Source organism: Arachis hypogaea, chromosome 7 (genome assembly GCF_003086295.3).
Source record: "Arachis hypogaea cultivar Tifrunner chromosome 7, arahy.Tifrunner.gnm2.J5K5, whole genome shotgun sequence".
Classification (NCBI taxonomy): domain Eukaryota; kingdom Viridiplantae; phylum Streptophyta; class Magnoliopsida; order Fabales; family Fabaceae; genus Arachis; species Arachis hypogaea.
Genome location: NC_092042.1, coordinates 50365135 through 50371823, shown reverse-complemented (window position 1 = coordinate 50371823; position 6689 = coordinate 50365135). Strand labels below are relative to the sequence as shown.

Here is a 6689-nt window from a genome sequence, read left to right as displayed (position 1 = left end):
CAATTCCTGCAATTGGAGCAAACAACTTTGAGCTTAAGCCTCAATTAGTTTCTCTAATGCAGTAGAATTGCAAGTTTCATGGACTTCCATTGGAAGATCCTCATCAGTTCTTAACTGAATTCTTGCAAATCCGTGACACTTTTAAGACCAATGGGGTTGATCCCGAGGTCTACAGACTTATGCTTTTCCCATTTTCTGTAAGAGACAGAGCTAGGATATGGTTGGACTCACAACCTAGGAAAAGCCTAAACTCTTGGGAAAAGTTGGTCAATGCTTTCTTGGGCAAATTCTTTCCACCTCAAAAGATGAGCAAGCTTAGAGTGGAAATCCAAACCTTCAGACAGAAAGAAAGTGAATCCCTCTATGAAGCTTGGGAAAGATACAAGCAATTGATCAGAAGGTGTCCTTCTGACATGCTTTTAGAATGGAGCATCTTATGTATATTCTATGATGGTCTGTCTGAATTGTCCAAGATGTCATTAGACCACTCTGCTGGTGGATCTCTTCATCTAAAGAAAATGCTTGCAGAAGCCCAGGAACTCATTGAGATGGTTGCAAATAACCAGTTCATGTACACTTCTGAATGAAATCCTGTGAATAATGGGATGACTCAGAAGAAATGAGTTCTTGAGATTGATACTCTGAATGCCATATTGGCTTAGAATAAAATATTGACTCAGTAAGTCTATGATTTCTCAGAATCTGACTGGATTACAAGCTGCATCGTACTAAAGAAGCCTCATCTGAAGGAGAAGGTTATGACCCTGAGAATCCTGCAATGGAAGAGGTGAAGTACATGGGAGAATTCTATGAAAACACCTATAATCCTTCATGGAGGAATCATCCAAATTTCTCATAGAAGGATCAACAGAAGCCTCAACAAGGCTTCAATAATAATAATGGTGGGAGAAATAGGTTTGGCAATAGCAAGCCTTTTCCATCATCTTCTCAGCAACAGACAAAAAATTCTAAGCAGAGCCTTCCTAGCTTAGCAACCATAGTCTCTTATCTATCTAAGGCCACTCTCAGTTTCATGATTGAAACAAGGTCCTCCATCAGAAATTTAGAGGCACAAGTGGGTCAGTTGAGTAAAAGAGTTAGTGAAACTCCTCCTAGTACTCTCCCAAGCAATACAGAAGAGAATCCAATGAGAGAGTGTAAAACCATCAATATAACCAAAATGGCCGAACCTATAGAGGAGGAAGAGGCAGTGATTTCCAATGAGGAAGAACTCAATGGACGTCCACTGACCACTAAGAAGTTCCCTAATGAGGAACCAAAAGAATCTGAGGCTATATAGAGACCATAGAGATTCCACTAAACTTACTATTACCATTCATGAGCTCTAATTAGCATTCTTCCTCTGAAGAGGATGAAGACATTGCTGAAGAGCAAGTTACTCAATACCTAAGAGCAATCATGAAGCTAAATGCCAAGTTATTTGATAATGAGACTTGGGAGGATGAATCCCCATTGCTCACCAATGAACTGAATGCCTTGGTTCAGCAAACATTACCTCAGAAGAAACCGGATCTCAGAAGGTTCTTAATACCTTGTACCATAGGCACCATGACCTTTGAGAAGGCTCTATGTGACCTGGGGTCAGGTATAAACCTCATGCCACTCTTTGTAATGGATAAACTAGGGATCTTTGAAGTACAAGCTGTAAGAATCTCACTAGAGATGGCAGACAAATCAATAAAATAGGCTTATGGACTTGTAGAGGATGTCTTGGTAAAGGTTGAAGGCCTTTACATCCCTGCTGACTTCATAATCCTAGACACTAGGAAGAATAAGGATGAATCCATCATCCTTGGAAGACCCTTCCTAGCCATAACAAGGGCTGTGATTGATGTGGACAGAGGAGAGTTAGTCCTTCTATTGAATGCGGACTACCTTGTGTTTAAGGCTCAAGAATCTTCTTCTGTAAACATGGAGAAAAAGCATGAAAAGCTTCATCCAATTCTCTCCATACAGAGTCAAGCAGGGTCCACACACTCAAACTCTAAGTTTGGTGTTGGGAGGCTATAATCATGCTCTGAGTATCTGTGAAGCTCTGTAAGAGCTTACTGTCAAGCTATTGACATTAAAGAAGCGCTTATTGGGATGCAACCCAATTTTATTTATCTATGTTAATTACTTTTTCATTTTAATTTCCGTTATTAGTTTATGTTTTCTTTAGGTTGATGATCATGTGAAGTCACAAAAATAGCTGTAGAATTAAAGCAGAATAAAAAATAGCATAAAAAAATAGGACACCCTGGAGGACGAGCTTACTGGCGTTTAAACGCCAGAAAAGATAGCAGAATGGGCGTTTAACGCCCAGTCTGGCAGCATTCTGGGTGTTAAATACCAGAATTGGTAGACAGATTGGGATTTAACGCCAGAAAAAGGTGTATGGTGTCTGGCTGGCATTAAACGCCAGTAAGGATGGCAGAATGGGCGTTTAACGCCCAGTCTGACAGCATTCTGGGCGTTAAACGCTAGAAATGGCACACAGAGGGCGTTTAAAAACCAGAAAGGTGCTGGGATGAGAAATTATTGACACCTCAGGATCTGTGGATCCCATAGGATCCCCACCTAGCCCAACTCACTCTCTCTCCTCTTCACACCTTTCCATCACATTCTTCCCCAAACACCATTCACCTATCAAATCCTACCCTCTTCCCCATAATCTCTTCACCACTCACATCCATCCACCATTCCCCAAAAATCCATCATAAAACCCCATCTACCTCACCGTTCAAATTCAAAACATTCCCCCCTAAACCCACCCTTTTTCACACGGATTCCCCCACTCCACTCCTATATAAGCCCCTTATCACTCCTTCATTTTCATACATCATAACCACCTAAAACCCCCATTGGCCGAACCATTCACACACCTCTATCTCCTCTATCTCTTCTTCCTCTAATCCTTTCTTTCTTCTTTTGCTCGAGGACGAGCAAACCTTTTAACTTTGGTGTGGAAAAAAAGCTCTGCTTTTTGTTTTTCCATAACCATTAATGGCACCTAAGGATGGAGAAACCTATAGGGAGAGAAAAGGGAAGGTAGTTGCTTGCAACTCCGAGTCATGGGAGATGGAGAGATTTATCTCAAAAGCTCATCACTAGAAAGAGGATGGAGCAAACAAGAGAGCCCACTCATGGACCTCAACAAGAGCATGAGGAAGTCCCTCATCAAGAAATCCCTGAGATGCCTCAAGGGATGCATTTCCCTCCACATAACTATTGGGAGTAACTCAACACCTCTTTAGGAGAATTAAGTTCCAACATGGAGCAACTAATAGTGGAGCACCAAGAGCACTCCATCATCCTCCATGAAATCAGAGACGACTAAAAGGCCATGAGAGAGGAGCAACAAAGGCAAGGAAGAGACATAGAGGAGCTCAAGAACTCCATTGGTTCTTCAAGAGGAAGAAGAAGCCACCATCACTAAGGTGGACCCGTTCTTTAATCTCCTTGTTTATTTTCTATTCTGTTTTTGGTTTTTATGCTTTATGTTTTGACTGTGTTTATGTCTTCATTACATGATCATTAGTGTTTAGTGTCTATGTCTTAAAGCTATGAATGTTCCATGAATCTTTCACCTTTCTTAAATAAAAAATGTTTTCTGAAAAAAAAAAGAAGTACATGAATTTCGAATTCTATCTTGAAAATAGTTTAATTATTTTGATGTGGTGGCAATACTTTGTTTTCTGAATTAATGCTTGAACAGTGCATATTTTTTATAGTGAAGTAAATGAATGTTAAAATTGTTGGCTCTTGAAAGAATAATGAAAAAGAGAAATGTTATTGATAATCTGAAAAATTATAAAATTGATTCTTGAAGTAAGAAAAAGCAGTGAAAAACACAAAGCTTGCAGAAAAAAAAAAGAAAAAAGAGGCAAAAAATAAAGAAAAATAAAGAAAAAGAAAAAGCAAGAAGAAAAAGCCAATAGCTCTTTAAACCAAAAGGCAAGAGAAAAAAGCTAATAACCCTTTAAAACTAAAAGGCAAGGGTAAAATGGATCCAAGGCTTTGAGCATTAATGGATAGGAGGGCCCAAAGGAATAAAATCCTGGGCTAAGCGGCTAATTCAAGCTGTCCCTAACCATGTGCTTGTGCCATGTAGGTCCAAGTGAAAAGCTTGGGACTGAGTGGTTAAAGTTGTGATCCAAAGCAAAAGAGTGTGCTTAAGAACTTTGGACACCTCTAACTGGGGACTCTAGCAAAGCTGAGTCACAATCTGAAAAGGTTCATCCAGTTATGTGTCCGTAGCATTCATGTATCCGTTGGTAATACTGGAAAACAAAATGCTAAGGGTCACGGCCAAGACTCATAAATTATATGTGTTCAAGAATCAATATTCTAAACTAAGAGAATCAATAACACTATCTAAATTCTGAGTTCCTATGGATGCCAATCATTCTAAACTTCACAAGATAAAGTGAGATGCCAACACTGTTCAGAAGCAAAAAGCTACTAGTCCCACTTATCTAATTGGAACTAAGCTTCATTGATATTTTGAAATTTAGTGTATGTTCTCTTCTTTTTATCCTATTTTGTTTTTAGTTGCTTGGGGACAAGCAACAAATTAAGTTTGGTGTTGTGATGAATGGATAATTTATACGCTTTTTGGCATTGTTTTTACATAGTTTTTAGTATATTTTAGTTACTTTTTATTATATTTTTATTAGTTTTTATGCAAAAATCACATTTCTAGACTTTACTATGAGTTTGTGTATTTTTCTATAATTTTAGGTATTTTCTAACTGAAGTTGAGGGATGAGCAAAAATCTGATTCAGAGGCTGAGAAAGGACTGCAAATGTTGTTGGATTCTGACCTTCTTGCACTCAAACGTGTTTTTCTGGAGCTACATAAGTCCAATTGGCGCGTTCGCAATTTGGCTGGAAAGCTAACATCTTGGGCTTTCCAGAAATGTATAATAGTCCATACTTTGCCTGAGATTTGATGGCCCAAACTGGCGTTAAAACGCCCACCAGAGACCCTTTTCTGGCGTAAAATGCCGGAACTGGCACCAGAACGGGAGTTAAACGCCCAAACTAGCATCCAAGCTGGCGTTTAACTCCAGAAAAGGCCTATGCATGTGTAAGCTCAATGCTCAGTCCAAGCACATACCAAGTGGGCCTCGGAAGTGGATTTCTACAATATTTGCACTTAGTTACTTATTTTCTGTAATCCTTAGTAACTAGTTTAGTATAAATAGCACTTTTGACTATTGTATTTCATCTTTTTGGAAGACTTTTATGCGATTTTTCATATTTGGGGAGGCTGGCCATTCGGCCATGCCTAGACCTTTTTCTCTTATGTATTTTCCAACGGTGGAGTTTCTACACCTCATAGATTAAGGTACGGAGCTCTGCTATTCTTCATGAATTAAGGCAAGTACTATTATTTCTCTTTCAATTCACGCTTACTTCTTCTCCAAGATATACTCTCGTACTTAATTCAGTTAAGTAATAATGAAGGGGTGACCCGTGACAATCACCCACTATCTTCATTACTCGCTTAGCCAAGATCCGCATGCCTGACAACCACAAGCAGTCTACATGATGTTCAACGTAGTCATTGGACGACAACTGAAGTATAGTATCTTTGGTCTTTGATCCACTAATCTGACTTGTCTCTCCTAAAAACAGAACATTCGAATCCGTGAGATTAGAACATTTGTGGTATAGGCTAGAACCAATTGGCAGCATTCTTGAGATCTGAAAAGTCTAAACCTTGTCTGTGGTATTCCGAGTAAGATCTGGGATGGGATGACTGGGTGCAGTGATAGTGTACAAAAGGATAGATAGATCCTATTCCGACACAAGTGAGAACCGACAGATGATTAGCCGTGCGGTAGCTGTGCCTGGTATTTTTCATCCGAGACGAGAAATCCAACAGTTGTTAGCCGTACAGAAACCGTAGCTGGAGCATTTTCACTGAGAGAATGGATGGTAGCCATTGACAACGGTGATCCACCAACATACAGCTTGCCATGGAAGGGAGCACGCATGATTGGATGAAGACAATAGGAAAGTAGAGGTTCAGAAGCAACAAAGCATCTCCAAAAGCTTATCTGAAATTCCCACCAATGAATTACATAAGTATCTTTATTTTAATTTGCATTTTATTTATCTTTCAATTATCAAAACTCATAACCAATTGAATCTGCCTGACTAAGATTTACAGGATGACCATAGCTTGCTTCAAGCAGGCAATCTCCGTGGGATCGACCCTTACTCGCGTAAGGTTTTATTACTTGGACAACCCAGTGTACTTGCTGGTTAGTTGTACCGGAGTTGTGAAAAGTGTGATCCCAATTCTGTGCACCACCCACGCAATATGATCAGCTGGCTTCCAAGTGGAAAGGGGGACAGCGCCACGATTCTTTTGACCACATCCTCCAGCAAGATCTCCTTGAGCCTCACAATGTCCTAGGATCCTGAAACGGTAAGAAAATTAGTCAGGTTCACAGAATAATCAATATCATCACTTACATGTGTTGTGTGATTATCAAGCCTCCCTAACTGAGGGACCCAGTTGTGCTTCCAGAAATCTATTTTCGAACCATCCCCGATATGCCAAATATGGTTAGATTCCACAATATCCTAGCTGGCACAAATTCCTTTCCACAAGTTAGAGCTACTTTGTTTCCGCTCCACCTTTGGAATAATGTCATTTCCACTTCCATACTTTG

The 6689-nt window shown here is 39.8% G+C and overlaps 1 non-coding gene across 1 annotated transcript; it reads right to left on the bottom strand.

The window, feature by feature from the left end:
- Nucleotides 1-311: 311 nt before the first annotated feature.
- Nucleotides 312-419, bottom strand: LOC112704558 (small nucleolar RNA R71). The gene has a single exon (XR_003155177.1). It is a non-coding gene; the product is annotated as a small nucleolar RNA R71 (small nucleolar RNA).
- Between the last annotated feature and the right edge of the window lie 6270 nt (nucleotides 420-6689).